This window comes from Quercus lobata, chromosome 12, assembly GCF_001633185.2.
Source record: "Quercus lobata isolate SW786 chromosome 12, ValleyOak3.0 Primary Assembly, whole genome shotgun sequence".
In the NCBI taxonomy this organism is placed as follows: Eukaryota; Viridiplantae; Streptophyta; class Magnoliopsida; order Fagales; family Fagaceae; genus Quercus; species Quercus lobata.
Window position 1 is genome coordinate 23,569,382 of NC_044915.1, and position 16,592 is coordinate 23,585,973.

General features: G+C 33.6%; 1 long non-coding RNA gene across 1 annotated transcript; it reads left to right on the plus strand.

The window, feature by feature from the left end:
• Positions 1-2,427: 2,427 nt before the first annotated feature.
• LOC115971693 lies at positions 2,428-5,963 on the plus strand. Its single transcript, XR_004087343.1, has 3 exons — positions 2,428-2,506; positions 2,669-2,729; positions 5,562-5,963. It is a non-coding gene; the product is annotated as an uncharacterized LOC115971693 (long non-coding RNA).
• Positions 5,964-16,592: the final 10,629 nt, after the last annotated feature.

Sequence of the window (16,592 nt, forward strand, 5' to 3'; positions counted from 1 at the left end):
AAGTCCTCATCCGTTTCCCTTGCTACCTCGGCCACTGATCACTCGTCTTCAGCAAGGTACCTCCTCGGCACGGGCCTTGGGCCCAGATAGAGTTTGGGCCGGACTGCAGAGTTCTCGGACCCACAATAACAATAAAAATTCAAATTAAAAAATTTATACCAAAAAAATAAATACCAAAATAGCAATGAAGGTATATCATAAAATATATCAATGAGGATATAAGGAGTAAATAATGCCAATGCAACGTCTTACTTTCACTCATGACCTTGTTTTTCACGAGAATTTCATTTTACTTTATCTCTTCCATTTTCATGTCCATTCATTTTAGAACTTATCATCATAAACAAACCAATTGCAATAAAATAAAATAAAGAATTACACTTCTTTATCCTACATTATGTAGTTCACGGTTACAAAATTACAAAAAGAATGCCAAAAAATAACAAAGAACACCAAAATAGCAATGAAGCTAATGACTAAAGGTTTGCTGACCAAATAGTAAAGACCATGTTGTGCATATGGGGCTTGGTAGCTTTTTTGATGTTTAATTCCTCTCTAGTTGTTTTGTATTTTGAACATATATTTTATTGTTTTTAGAGAATAAAATATATAATGTTCATTTGGTGCACATAGTATAAATATAAAAATAGTTTTATTTGTTTGGGGTATAAAAAGACACATTTTTTTATAGAGATAGTTTCTGATGATGCCAAAAAAGTCGCCAGTGAGCCACACAATTCTCGCACACTCAAAACAACACCTGCATAACAAAAAGAGAAGACCTTGCAAAGAGCACCGGTGTGGTGCCAGCCAAATACCCTCCGAAGGTCAAATTAGAACTTATCACAACTCTAAAGTGCTAGAGCGGGGTCAATTATGTGTACCTTGGTTTGTGAAGGTATTGGTGCTTTTATAGTAGTAAAGGGTTGACTTTTTTTTCCTTTGATTAGAAGTCTTTTCCTTATAGGAGTCCCCATGAGCGTATTTTGCGGGATCCTTTCCTTATAGGGATCCTTTTGAGTAGCATCAAACGTGGAGAGCAAGACATTCCCTTATATACAAAATTGTGGATAGCAAGCAAACCCATATCAAGGTCGTCAGCTTACCCTACTCCCCAATTTTAGTGGTGTCAGCTTTATGCTGTCAGCTTATTAACGGTGTCAGCCCTTAAATGTGCCTCGCGGACTCCCTTCAGTGCTCCTATTAGATCTTCATTTGATGACCTCTGCCAATGGAAGCTGAAGGTTTCGCTTGTAGCCGTCAGCTTATGCCTGACGGTTCTAAGTACTATTTTTATCCTTATTAGTTTCAATTTATGAAGTTCGCTGTTGATGATTATTCTTTATTATTTGATCAAGATACCAATTGGTTGTTGGTGTAGGTAGGAATCAAACCTCAAATCTCTTATTCGACTATAAGAGACTTTACTAGTTGAACTAACTGAAAGGATTTAAATGTCTAATAGGTTGTCAAATCATAAAGAAGAATTATTAGCTCATAAAGTTTCATAAAAAAATAAATAAATAATAAAAAAATAATAAAAAACTCATAAAGTACTCACATTGGGAGTATTATACATTGGAGGAAGTTTCAATTACAATTAAGGATATCACCACCATAATTTATGTGTTAGATTCTTTTTTTGAGTGGGAGTATTTTACAATTAGTTGGCATGATTCACATGCAACTCCCAAACCCATGTCACTGATGATGAAAACGGAAACTATTTTTATCCTTATCAGTTTCAATTTATGAAGTTCGCTGTTGATGATTATTCTTTATTATCTGGCCAAGATACCAATTGGTTTTTGGTGTAGGTAGGAATTAAACCTCAAATCTCTTATTCGACTATAAGAGACTTTACTAGTTGAGCTAATTGAAAGGATTTAAATGTCTAATAGGTTGTCGAATCATAAAGAAGAATTATTAGCTCATAAAGTTTCATAAAAAAAAAACTCATAAAGTACTCACATTGGGAGTATTATACATTGAAGGAAGTTTCAATTACAATTAAGGATATCACCACCATAATTTATGTGTTAGATTCTTTATTTGAGTGGGAGTATTTTACAATTAGTTGGCATGATTCACATGCAACTCCCAAACCCATGTCACTGATGATGAAAACGGAAACGATAATGCCAATTCACGCATGAACCAATAGCCTACTTGTTCATAACAATCATGCCAATTCACACGGAAATGATAGAGTCCATAATTATTTCACAATATTCTAAAATAGCCTACCAACTCATATGAGCTCAAAAAAATATGAAATTTAATTTTTTTTAATATTAATTTAAAAATATTGTGAAATTATTGTTTTGTCCCTAGAGAAAAAGCTAAAGTTAAAGTTGAAGTGGAATCTTGAAAGGGACAAAAAGTGGGAAACCAAAGTAGAAAGTTGAAGTGTTTTGTTTTTTGAGCCTGTCATACCATTACCACCACGAAGTTTCTCTCCACTTGCTTGCCACTTTCACATCTTCCTCATTCATCAGGAAAACAGGTTTCCCATTTTCTTTCCCTTTTAATGTCTTTTGCTTCGCTTACTGAGTTTTCTACCCTAAATCTAAGGCAGAAAAAGTACATTTATTGCATTTAGATAGGAGATTTGATGGTCTTTGTTATCTTGGTGTTATTTTAAGTGTGATTTTTCCACTATAATCAGTATCTTTGAAGAAATATGGGGTACTCAAGCCAAAGCCAATTACGCTGCCGTTCCTATCCAGGTAGGCTTTCACTTTTTTCTAATGTCATTTGATTACCCAATAGTTTGTAGCTTTGTGTTCTATGTCTTAAAGAATTAAAAGTCATTTATAACTATATGGACAATAGTTTGTGTTCTGAAACTCATTGTACTGAACAGATCTAATACTTATTGTTCTGATATTGAAATGCATGTATAATCTATATACGAGTAATGCTACAAATATAAATTATTTTATAACATTTTTACAAATTGTTGAGGTGGCTTTAGCATTTTTCAAATAATTATTGCAAGTAAAAATATGATGTTATTGATGAGCCCATATTAAAATTAGTAAAAATTTGTCACATCAACAATTTGTAAAAATGCTGTAAAATAGTTTGTGTCTATAGTATTACTCATTTATATATATCTAAAAGCAAGCGTAGTATTTATTATTACTACGCTCCTGTTAAGTCACGTTAGCGACCATATCACTATTTTATTTTATTTTTTTGGTTTTCCATCTTTATTGATTGCTTATTGCAAAATTAATTTTTTGTAGCCAAATGTAATACACTACATGCCATCATAAATTCTAATTGTTTATTGTCTATATTGAAAGCTCCTTTCAACATTGAGTGTCATTTTCTTTCCATCCTAATCCTTTTATATATACACACACAAAATACATTTTACTACTTAATCATTAAGTCATATCATTCACTTATTTTTTATCTCTTCTTTTCTTTTTTAAAATTTTCTTCTCACTACTCTCTAAAAAAACAAAAACAAAAATATCTTCTTCTCCCTATTAGTCCACACCTATAGTTACACTTCCTCCAACCTTTCATTTCCGTTTTTGCCTCTTTACTTCCCCCACTACTCTCTACTTCACCATTATACTTCCTTCATCATTTTTCATAATTTGACTCTTCTTCTTCCCATTTTATTTGTACACGCCTTACATTTCCTCCAATTTTTCTCTTTCCTCTTTGCCTCTTTACCTCCCCCACTACTCTCTATTTCGCCGTTACACTTTCTTCATCATTTTCTCTTTTTTTATAACTTGACTCTTCTTCTTCCTATTTTATTTGTATAAATTTGATATCATTTCTTCCATTTCAATCCATATTTTTATCACAAAAAAAAATTGTGAGTACTCTCTCTCTCTCGGTAAATTTTTGTTATTTTTTATAACTCTAATTTAGATTAATGGTTTTTTTTTAAAAAAAAATATATGTTTGGGGATTGTGTGTTTTTTTTTTAATATAAATTTCTCATTACAAAGTCTTCTCTCTCCCTTTTATATTTTTGGTTGAATTTTGGTTTAGGTAAATACTTAGATTTTTTTTTGGAAATAGGAATTTGAGTTTATATCAAAATACAATCTACATGGCTATGAATTAGAATATTCCTACCAATTGTTTGAACAATAAATTATGATGAAGTCTAACTTTTGTTTCTTTGGTTTCATTTTAATTTTGGTTAAGATAAATTTGTACTTTAGTGATGAGTTTTGATTACATGATATCTCCTTATTCTTTAAGAGAGTTGAAACTTATAATGTTTAGTTGTGTATTAGGTTTTTTTTTTTTTTTTTTTTTTGAGAGAGTTTTAACCTATAGCGTCTGCTCCTGATGATAGCTCTTTATCAAGTTGTATATTAGGTTAATATAACATACTACAACAAAAGTTAGAAAGATATGGTTCACTTTAAAAAAATATTTATCAAACATACAAAAAATAATATAATGATATATTTGTAGAGATAAATAGATAAAAAATTCTTGTAGAAATCTTTTTAAAAAGGGCAAAACTTAGGTACAGTACTTAGGTGCTGTTCATTAGGTTCCCATTTTAAGATTCTGCCATGTGGATTTTTTCTCATAAGATGAAAGTATATTTTTTAGGTAAGTATCCATGTGGCAAAATCTTAAGAAGTGAACCTAAGGAACAATACTTAAGGTACTGTACTTAAGTTTTGTCATTTTAAAAAATTGACAATACTTGAAATAAGTGTTACTTTTAATATATTACACCCAATTATATATATATATATATATATGTGTGTGTGTGTGTATGTGTGTATTCCCACGTATCACATGGACTCACGGCTAGTTTATTTAAACGATGTAACAATATATTAATTTAATTTAATGATTAATGAAAAAGTAGTCGTGAAAACTGAAAAACACATTTCAGACGTCAAAAAATCAGATATGAGATTTTTATGATAAAAAACGTATTTTAGAAGTAGAAAAATCAAATCTTGAATTTTTATGGTAGAAAAATAACCCAAAACAGCAATGAAGCGAATTGAAAAAGAGAGAAATGGGAGAAGAATACCTTACGGTGAGCAAAGTACTTTGTTGAAAAATATAACCACACCCGAATTATTTGAAGATAGCAGACTGCAAGATTAATTGCAGTAGAAAAAGTATAAATGCAAGGTAAACTTAGGTAACAAATTCATAACATTTACTTAGATTAAGCAGATTATGAGCAATGGGAGTTACGAAGCCCCAGATCATAGAGAAGTGGTGAACAAGTAAAAAACAAAGGCTGTTAAAGGTTACCTTCTGCTATCCCAATTCATCAATGGACGTTGGACTAGCTGAGAAGCTTATAAAGTCAGGAAGCCCACCTGTATACAAGACCTTAACAAATGAAGAGTATTTTCATAGCTTTATATGCCCTTCATTTTACGGTTCTTCTACAACACAACTGATTAATTGATCATCTGTGAGATATCGGACTCTGAGGTTGACAAATAGTGTTCTAAGTGGTTTTGAAACCACATGTAGCTCACTAATTATCGATGTGCTCATAGTTCAAAGGTAATTAGTCATTTTAACTTTTGTTTCTCTTTTAGACTAGCATTATCAAAGCCAAGGCAAGAAAGTTGTAGTGAAGCAACTTGAAGAATCAACTTCTACAGCTAAGGGATCAGTTACAGAACAGGTGGAATTTCATTCATCCAGGCAGATTGAACAAACATAGTCTTCAGGGAATCAAGCATCAAGTTGCCAAAAGCAAGGAGCATCGAGTTGCCAAGACAAAAGAGTGAAGTTGAATAACAAGCTGCATAAACGACAGTGTAGTTTTCTTCTAGTTTAGCAGTGTTTGTTAGTTTTAATTCACACGTGTCTTGGTTAGTTATTTACTGTAGCAGGTTTAAGAGTTTGTTAAGTTAGTTACAAAGTGTGTATCTCGATTTGTATATAAAACCTTAAACTCTATTAATGCAAATCAAGAAATCAGTTTTACCAAATTAGAAATTTCTCACATGGTATCAAAGCAATCCTCTAGAAATTTATGAAACGAGGTTCTTTCAATTTGGTAATTTTCTACTGATTTCCTTTTCTTCTTCTTCAATTTCCCTTCTTTCGATGCCATTGTTGATCTTTGTAAAGCTTCCTTAAGCTCTTTTATGGCTGCTGCAGCAACAAACACTTCCTCAGAAACTTCATCTCCACCACAAGATTCATACAATCCAAATGATCCTCTGTTCTTGCATCACGGAGAGAATCCTGGTGCTGTGCTCACTTCTCAACCTTTAATTGGAGGTGAGAACTACCCTACTTCGGCAAGATCCGTGAGAAAATCACTCATTGCCAAGAACAAGCTTGGTTTTATAGATGGTTCTTTAACCATTTCCTTACCATTGGTGGATTCTCCTTCAGCTGTTCAAGTTTGGATCCAAGCTGACAATATGGTTGGAGCTTGGATCATCAATTCAGTTTCTCCCAAAATCCAAGCAAGTATCATATACAAAGTCACAACCCTAGAGATTTGGACCGATCTCAAAGATGCTTTCTGTCAAGGAAATGGACCTAAGGTGTTCAATATTCAGAAGCGAATTGCTAAGCTTCATCAAGGAGAACAATCCATTACTGACTATTTCACTTAGTTGAAGGTGCTGTGGGATCAGCTATAGAATTTCAGTCCCTTTACTTTGTGCACATGTGGAAAGTGTGTTTGTGGCATTAACCAAAGACTTGCAAATCTTCAAGCAAAGGAGTCAGTGATGAAGTTCCTTATGGGACTCAGTGAATCTTTCTCTCAAGTGAAGACTCAAATAATTCTAATGGATCCACTCCCTTCAATCAAAAAAGCATACTCCTTGTTCATTCAAGAAGAGATGCAAAGGTCTGTGAGAAATTCAATCAGGGTTGAATCAACTACCTTAGCCACCAAATCACAGAATTTTGCTACTTCTGGTCACAATGCCAAAGGAAAGGAGAGACCTTTGTGCACTCATTGTGGAAAATTGGGTCATACAGTGGATAAATGTTACAAATTGCATGGTTTTCCTCCAGGTTTTAAGTTCAAGAACAACAAGAATGCCTCAACTCATCAGGTTTCATCAAATCTTGAGCTGCTTCAAGGCAATGTTCCTCATGCCACTGTAGATTTCACCTCAGCTGTTGTTGCTTCTCATGCTCCAGCTTTTACTCATGATCAATATCACCAACTCTTGGCCTTGATTGGTTCATGCTCTACTCAGCAACTTCCACAAGGTCTAGAACCACATGTTGCTAATGTAGTGGCTTTACCAACAAATGCAGTTGTAGATACCTCTATCAATTTTAAGCATTCAGTATTTTTTGCTAAAATTGTCAACAGGAGAGCTTATGGACTTAAAACTTGAGTGATTGACATTGGTGCAAGTAATCACATAGTTTGTTCCATACAATTGTTAACTCCTTATACTGAAATTTCACACATTATGGTTGAATTGCCTAATGGGGAAGCTGCTGTTGTAACTCACATTGGAACCATACAACTTTCATCTCACATTACTCTTACAAATGTCCTTTGTGTCCCCTCATTCACTTTCAATCTTTTATCAATTAGTGCTTTAACTACATCACAGCCCTTTTGCCTTGTTTTTCTATCCAAATTTTGCTTTATATAGGACCTTACCAGTTGGAGAATGATTGGAATGAGCCAAATGCATGATGGTTTATACTTGTTACAAGATTCAAGCATATCTCAAGCCATTAACTCCCTTGCTAATTTTCTCTCCAAGCACAATTTCAAGTCTTTTACTGGTTTTTGTTCTTCTACTCTTCAAAATAATCTGTTTTCTCTTTGGCATTCAAGACTAGGACACCCCTCTGATGTAAAAGTTCATTCCCTAAGTCATGTTTTTCCCTTTCTTCAACATTGTTGTACTAAGTCTTGTACTGTTTGCCCTTTGGCAAAATAAAAGAGGCTTCCTTTCCCTTTTGATAATAAAAGATCTTCTCATTCTTTTGATCTTGTGCATATGGATGTTTGGGGACCCTTTTCTGTTTTAGTATTTAATGGTCATAGATTTTTTCTCACTATAGTTGATGATGCTTCAAGGGCAATAAATCTGATGTTAGGGCCATAATTGTTTCTTCTACAATATAGTCCTAACTCAATTTGGAACTAAAATCAAATCCATTAGATCTGATAATGCCCTTGAATTTAATATGCCTGATTTTTATAATTCAAATGACACTATTCATCAGCAAAGTTGTATTTATACTCCACAACAAAATTCAATTGTGGAAAGGAAGCATCAGCACATACTTGCCACAACTAGGGCATTACAAATACAATCTAATGTTCCTTTATCCTTTTAGGGTGACTGTGTTCTCACTGCTGTCCATTTGATAAATAGGCTTCCCTCTCCTCTTCTAAATAACAAAACCCCTTATGAGCTCCTTTTCAATAAAGTTCCTTCCTATTCTCACCTTAGAACCTTTGGTTGTCTTTGCTATGCCACCAATACCAATCCTCACAAGCATAAGTTCTCTCCTAGAGCAAGGAAATTTGTCTTTCTAGGCTAACCCTTTAATGTCAAAGGGTACAAACTCTTTGACCTTGAATCACATTTTGTTTTTATCTCTAGGGATGTAGTATTTCATGAGATTGTCTTCCCTTTTTCAAAAGGGACAACTATTGAGTTTGCTGATTTGATTCCCTTACCTATCATACCCTCTATTCCTTCACCTACTTTCTCTGATTTTCCTTTATCCACTGCCTTTTCTCCTTCTTCATCAGTTTCTGATGACACCATCATCCAAGTTCATCATGATCCTGATAAGGAAACTCAAGATTTTCCTAACGCACTTGATGCATCGGATGCACTCACTGAGTCTACTACATCTGTTGTACCTAGCCATTCTCCTAGTGCATCATATCTTCTTAATTATGTTCCTCATTTCGCTAGAAGATCCACCAGAACCTCTAAACCACCTTCATACCTTCAAGCTTATCACTGTAATCAAGTGTCATCAGCTCATAATTAACCTCACAAATTTGGAGATAAATTATCAATGTTTGGATTTTAGTTTAAGTTGGACTTGTTAGAGAGATAGAGTTTAACTCCCTGTTAAGTTTTAATTAAACAAAAATAATTTTGTTTTAAAAAAATAATAATGATGAGTTTGAGTTTAAGTTGGACTTGTTAGAGAGATAGAATTTCACTCCTTGTTAAATTTAGACTAAACAAAAATAATTCTATTTAAATAAAATGATAATTTTAATTAAATATTGTACTGACGTGAAAAAATGTAAGAGTTTTAGAGGTTTCGGTTATAATAATAATAATAAGAAAAATGTATGAAAACCTACAAGCTACCACCTCTAGTAATTTTTTAGAATATTCTTATGATTTGTTTCTCTCAAATGCAAAAATTGGAGGACTTTAGAGGATATAAATGGGAGAGGATCTTATCCCAAGTTGGATAAAAACCATCAGATAACATCTAAATGACCAATCCAGTGATTGTTGGGAACTTCTAAATTGATGGAATATACAAAATCGTGAATGACCATCCTAGTGATTGCTAAGAACTTCTTAATTGATGGAATATACAAAATCGTGAGAAACATTTAAAAACTATTACCATTTTTTTTTTTAAATAATTCAATCGTTACAATAATGGTAGAGGGGAGATTTGAACCCTAAAAAATGTTTGTTGGAAATGCCAGAAAGTGTCAATTGAGCAACAAGGCTCTTGGGAACTGTTATCTCTTTTTTCAAGCATGAGATCAAGGGCTAAATGAAAAATCACAATGGAATTGGCAAGATCTCATATATTTTAAAAGTGTGTTCCAAGTTTGCCTCCAATAAAAAAAAAAAAAAAAAAAAAAAAAAAAAAAAAAAAAAAAACAACAACAACAACAACAACAACAACAACAATTGACAGACCAACAAATAATTATGCTCCATCCTCAATAGATGGAGAATTTCTTTTCACTGACAGTTCTTATAAATTCTGATGGACACAATTTCCTGATAAATATCAAACCATCCCTTCCAACATCCCTGCTTACACAGAAGTTGATGAACAGATCCTTGCACAAGTTCACATGAGATGACAGATCAACCAAGTTGTACCTATTTGCACTATAGCTCCTACATCTACCAAACTACCATAGATATAGCTAACATGATAACTCAATTCAATTAAACTAAATCTTAATTCTAAAAAAATTGGGGTCAGCTCCATTTGTAGATGTATAATGTAATGGTAAAAGGCCTAAAATATAAAAAATGCATACTACTCATATAGTGAATATCATTTGAGAGAGAGAGAGAGAGAGAGAGCAAGTAGCAGAATCCTACAACAATGAAATCTAAAGACGTGATCATCTTTTAAACTGCCCCCCCCCCCCCCCCAAAAAAAAAAGAAAGCCCCCAAAAATGCAAAGGCTATATTCTTGAAATGTTACACTGCACCCATAAAATTCAATCCTATACAAGATATTTATAATATGAGTGATAGTCTTATACATAAGGATTCATTCTATTAGAGGTTTATTTATGAATAATCACTTAAAAACATTATTTGATCAATATACATTATTTGGTGAATAGACACTCCTTGATTGAAGGGAGAAAATACATGGTGTTTTCGATGCATGCATCTTCCCTCTCACATGAGGGTGGACCCCACAAGAGAGGGTGGACCTCACACTTGTGGGATCCACCCTCATGTGAGAGAGAAGATGCATGCACCGCAAACACCATATACTACCTCGATTGAAGAAGTATTAAGGAGAACAAAGGTTAAAATTAAAGAGATCCATAGTCCGGCCATATAAAGCCATGTGTTCTACATCATAGACTTTTGAAGTTGTGGGCAAGAATTCTGTTATAATTCACATTATTTTGCAGTGAGATTTTCTCTACAAATTACTTGGACAACATTAGTTGTAGGTATATTTATTTTCTTGTGCACTTCAAGATTTCTTTCACAAGTTGCACCCATAAAATTGTACATGTATCTCACGAGTGAAATAGTACTTACTATTTTTAACGAAACCTTATTTTATGTAATAAATTATGATATGATCAACCTAGACTAAGATAAATTATAATTTATTCAAAAGCTTTTATATCTAGGGGTAACCCCAGGTTCCTGATGAAAAGATCTGAGAAATGAAAGTTGAAGTTGAGGAAAAAAAGAGAATCCAAAGTTAAATCAACCAATCACAACACACAAATTGTTAAACGGGAAGGGAAAAAAAGCAAACCCAAAGTTTTTTTTTAAAGGTTAAATTATAAATTATATCTTCTAATTTTGTCTAAAATTCAATTCAGTCTCGTAACTTCAATTTCATTCAATTTAGTTCTTCAACTATGAACTTTATTTAATTTAGTTTTCTTGTTAGTGTTTGTGGAACTGTATTGGTCGTTATTGTCCCAATCTCAAAAATGGCGTAGTTTCGATTTTTTTTATAAATTTTTTAAAACTTAAAAAAAGGGAGATTGTAATTAAAGATTAAAAAAGAATTTAAACAAAAATTATAAAACCCACAACACAAACAAATACACAAATTTTGGTAACAAGAAAAACAACATGAAGATAGTCTCCTTTGTGTCTTTTTGTAACTAAAATTAGAAAAATTGCTATGCTTTTTTAGTGGAGTTTATGGTGTGTTTATATGTTAAAATCTCATTCATTCTCTCACGTGAATGTGTGTTTGTTTCTTAAAAACAAATAAAATAAAATAAAATTGATCAGCTAATTGATCAATTCTCAGCCCAGCAAGCTTTATAGCCCTGCCCACTCGGTCAGCTAATTGATTGGCTTTGCCAAGATTTGTTTTCTAAGTTTTTTTTGTTATGGTTGACTCTAAATGGATCAAATCAAGAAAGAAAGGATGCTTGCCCTGATAGACGGAGGAGAAGGATAATAGATTTAAATTTATGTTTTTATTTTATTTTTAAAATATTCTTTATTAATTTGAATGAAATTTTTTAATTAAAGAAAATTTTAAAAATCCAAACCGTGATGTTTTTGGAACACTAATTGCTCATTTTTGACGAATCTCAACGGAATGACTAAATTGAATAAAGTTCAGAGTCAGGAGATTGAATTGATTGTAATTAAAGTTCTAGGATTGAATTGAATTTTTCGCAAAATTAGAGGGTATAATTTGTAATTTAACTAAAGTAAAATTATCTTATAAGACGATTTAATACATCTTTCTCACAATATGTGTAAGTTCACACATGTGAGTCTCACATATTGAGAGAGAGATTTCATTAAATTGTGTCATGTGATATCATTACTCTACTCCCTTTATTCCCCCTCAATCTAAACGGACCATTTAACTTTTAGACTTGGATCCTAAAGATAGTGGTATATATTCATTGCTTGCAGATATTTGTGCTCATGAGGGAAGATAGGTTGATGTAAGGATGGTTAAAAATATGATGAGTGAGGAGGGGTGTCAAGAAAACTCCTGGTAGTGGATTGATAGAGGTAGAGGGTGAGTTTTTTGAATTTTTAGTCGCTGATGGATCACACCCTCAATCCAAAGAGATTTATAGGGTATTAAACCATTTATTTTTGTTGTCCAAACTAGAAGAGTAAGACTCTGTTCCTGATAGTGCTCAATTCATGAACTTTCTTTCATGCGTATTGTGATGCTTTCCTAACAAATCTGAGCGACTCTTTGGGAGGAGGGAATTTTGGGTGGCCAAGGAGGAGGGGTCAGGGTTGCATAAGATGCATGAACTATGAAATTTGAGAGATGTGATACGTAGGAGTACACTGTACACGGAAGTTCAATAATGCTTGCAACTTCCCATTTCAAATAAGCTGAATGTTTAAAATTATAAAAATAAAAATGAAAACATAAAAAAAAACAAAATCAAAAACCTGCCCGACAGCACTTTGGATAATTTGGACACAAAAGTCAAAAAGTTAAAGGTCCATATATGTGTGTGAGAGAGAGAGAGAGAGTTAATAGTTGAGAAGAGAGAAAGTTAAAGTTAAAAGGAAGGTAAGGGGGTGTTTGTAAATGTTATTTAAACAACAGTTTTCAGTATTTAAACATCATAATGTCATTTAATTTATACGTATTTTCATAACACTTAAACAATGTTACTAAAAATCTGTTACCAAACGGACTCCAAGACTTGAGAGAAGAGAACCGAAATAATCACAAGCGTTAACCCCCAATAATGATCTACTGACAGAATTTATGGCCTGTTTGGAAGTTTAAAAAAGGAGGGGCAGTAGAGTAAAGAGAGAGAGAGTAATTCAATTACCTTATTTGGAAGTTTTTTAAGAAATGAGGGAGAGGGATTTGAAGGGGTTTCAACTACCTCTAACCCCTCATTTTTAATTCCCTCAAATTGGAGAGATTTGGAGAGAGAGTAGAGTAGATAAATTATTCACCAAGTGAATTCTCCAATTTACCCTTTCTAAATTAACAAAATTACAAACCGATTATATAAATAATCTTTGTTTGTTTCCTGAGAAAATTAAACACTAACATAATGATCTGTTTGGTTACCAAGAAAATGATTAAAGATACAGTGAAATTCTCAATTATCTCTTCCCTCACTGAGTCCAGATTCAAATAACCACACACATCAAGATAAAATTTCAGAGCTCATCATCAAATTCATTCAGTGAAAACTCAAATTATTCAAAATTTTGAAAGAAGAGGAGGTACTCGAGTAATGAAGGAAAGAGGAGACGATGGTGGATGAGGCGGTGGAGAAGAGCATTGGCGAGGTGTGAAGGCAGGCGCTCTAAACTCCGCCTCTGCCTCTGCCATTTCTCCACGCTCTCTCGGTTCTCACACGTCGCTTCAATGCCCATCAGAATCGATGGATCGTAGAGCTTGAATGCATTGTGGAGCTCGGAGGATCCGCCATCTTCAGAGCTAGAGCAGCAGAAGGCGGCGAACTCAATCAGGGAAATGAAGTCGTTGTGGTCGGAGTCGAGCTCGTCCATGATGTGGCAGAGCTCATCCTCGTCGGAGAAGGAGGAGCCGAGGGAGCTGAAGATAGCACTGAGCTTCCTATGTGAAGCTTCTTGAAAATTTTCCATTAATAAAGAAAATTTATTTTTATTATAATTTTTTTAAGGTAATAAAATTTTTTTTTTATAATAGTTAATAGTGGTTTTATTCTTTTATTAGTGGTATTTGATGAAATGAGAATGTTAATTAAATAATTATTTAATCTAACAAATTAATTATAGACCAATGTTGTAAGTCCATTTTCAAATAGGGGTAAATTTGTCTATTTAAATCATTTCCTCTCCTTTCCATTCTAATTTTTAAAACATTCAAATAAGAGAAATGACTAATTACTCCATTCTCCCTTACTAATTTTAAAAACATCCAAATAAGGTAGAGGATAACCATTACTCTTTACTCTATTCCCCACTACTCTTTTTCCCTCTACTCTCCTCCCTCTCCAAACTTCCGAACAACAATAGGCCATTAAAGTGAAAGGAAAAAAAAGAAATACAAAGTGGAAGTTGGAAGTGTTTTCTTGGCATGTTCTTACAAAGTTTCTCTTGACTTGCCAATTTCTTATTTTCTTCAGTCATCAGAAAGGCAAATTTCCCATTTCCTTTCCCATTTGAATGCCTTTCTTTGACTTCACTCATTGAGTCTTCTACTCTGAATCTAAGAAAGAAAGAAAAAAAATTTGCATTTAGATTGGAGATTCGATGATCTTTGTTATCTTCTTGGTGTTACTTTAAGGCTTATTTTTCCATTATAATCAGTATCTTTGAAGAAATATCGGGTACTCAAGCCAATTATATTGCTATTTCTACAATCCAGGATACTGCCACTTCTTTCTAATCTCATTCGTTTTTCCAGTAGTTTGCCTTCTAAAATCAAATTTCAAAATTGTGATTCAAGGTCAAGTGCATGCATCTACGAAGATGACAAAAATGTCCTTCAACCTCTATAGCATTTGTTGTCTATGCGTTGGAAATACCCAAAATATAAATCATGTTTTTTTTTTTTTTTTTTTTTTTGAGACCGAAGATAGAGCATCAAACAGTTTGGGTAAGAGGAGTAGAGGACACAAAGGGACCTCACAAATTTCGTATAGAAGCTACAATTATATACAGGAAATAAGGGTAAAATATATATATATCTATTTGTTATAATAATTATTTTATAAGAACTGAAATGGAATGAGAGGCTTATATCTACAAGAGCATTCACATTGAGAATGGTATATGTCATATGTTGGTTCAATTTAGCATAAAAGTCCGAAAATCCCACTGCATCCGGACTTGTAAATGTAGACTATTGCAGAAAATATTTGCAATTGTGTTACAATAAACTGTAGCTCAATTGTAAAACAAAAAATATTATTTTATTCACATATCTGACTCTCTCTCTCTCTCTCTCTCATCACATCTCTCTCTCACGATGGGTTATTCTGGCGTGGGTCGTGGGTTCATCGTGGGTCTAGCGGTGGCGTGGATCTGGTGGCGCCGTGGGTCTAGTGGTTTCACCGATGATGGTGGCACCATGGGTCTAGTGGTTTAGCCACACAACAGAAAACGAAGAGACAAAAAAAAAAGAAAAAAAAGAGGAGAGGGATTTCGAAACACATCAAAGAGTGAAATCAACTTAGATTAGTGAAGAGAAAAAGCATACCTTGGCCGATTAAACTCGTGGGTAAGTGTGAGCGTTAACAGTAGATCGAATCGGAGGGGAGGTGGAGAAGCACCAAGCCACAAATGAAGAGAGATGAGAGAGGGAGACTGAGAGTGAAAACGGTATGGGTAAAATTTTGAATTTGTGATCTGTATATTCAGATTTGTAGCGATGGGTTTTGCAGTGATGGGTTTTGCAAAGATGTTGGCGGTGTGTTTTGCAGTGATAGGTTGCTCAAGATCCCTGCAAATGATGGGTTTTGTGTGTGTTTTGCAATGAGGCATGGATTGATTTTTATCTTTTGGGTTTAGATGGGTTGGATGTGGTAATGATCTGGTGGTTTTTTTTTTTTTTTTCCCTTAATTTGGGTTTTTGGTTCCGGTGAGATTTTGGTGGGCAGTGGGCAATGGTGGCGTGGTGGGCATGGTGGTGGTGGTGTGGTGATGATTGGGCTATTTGGTTGTTGAGAGAGGGACAGTGACTCAGAAAGGTAGGGACGGAGACGAGAGAAAGGAGAGATAGATAATTTGTTTATTATTTTATTGTATAATTTTTATTATTTTAGTGTGTAGTATTATCAAATAAAAGTTGGAAGGTTGAAAGTATTGTAAAATGGTATGGTATAATTGATAAAGTAGCTTTTTAGGATGGTAAAATAAGATAGGATAACATTTCCAGATACAGATCAACAGAAATTCTTGCCGCACTCCGTCACTAGTGGTGCAACATGGAAGGCATGGCCCCATGAAAGAACAACTTCACAGGTGGTAGCAAATGAGGGAAGCAATTAAATAGTCCCAACATTAAAATTAAAAAAAAAAAAAAAAAAAAAAAAAAAATTACTTTTTCCTAAACTTGTCCCTAATTTCCAAGTAAGTGGGTTGGACGAATTGGGTCAAAACTATATCTAAATCTATAGTGGCTCCTACTCCATCATTGAGGCTGAAAGTACATAGAACACGAAGAACATGTGAGAGAGGAGAGAGGGTGA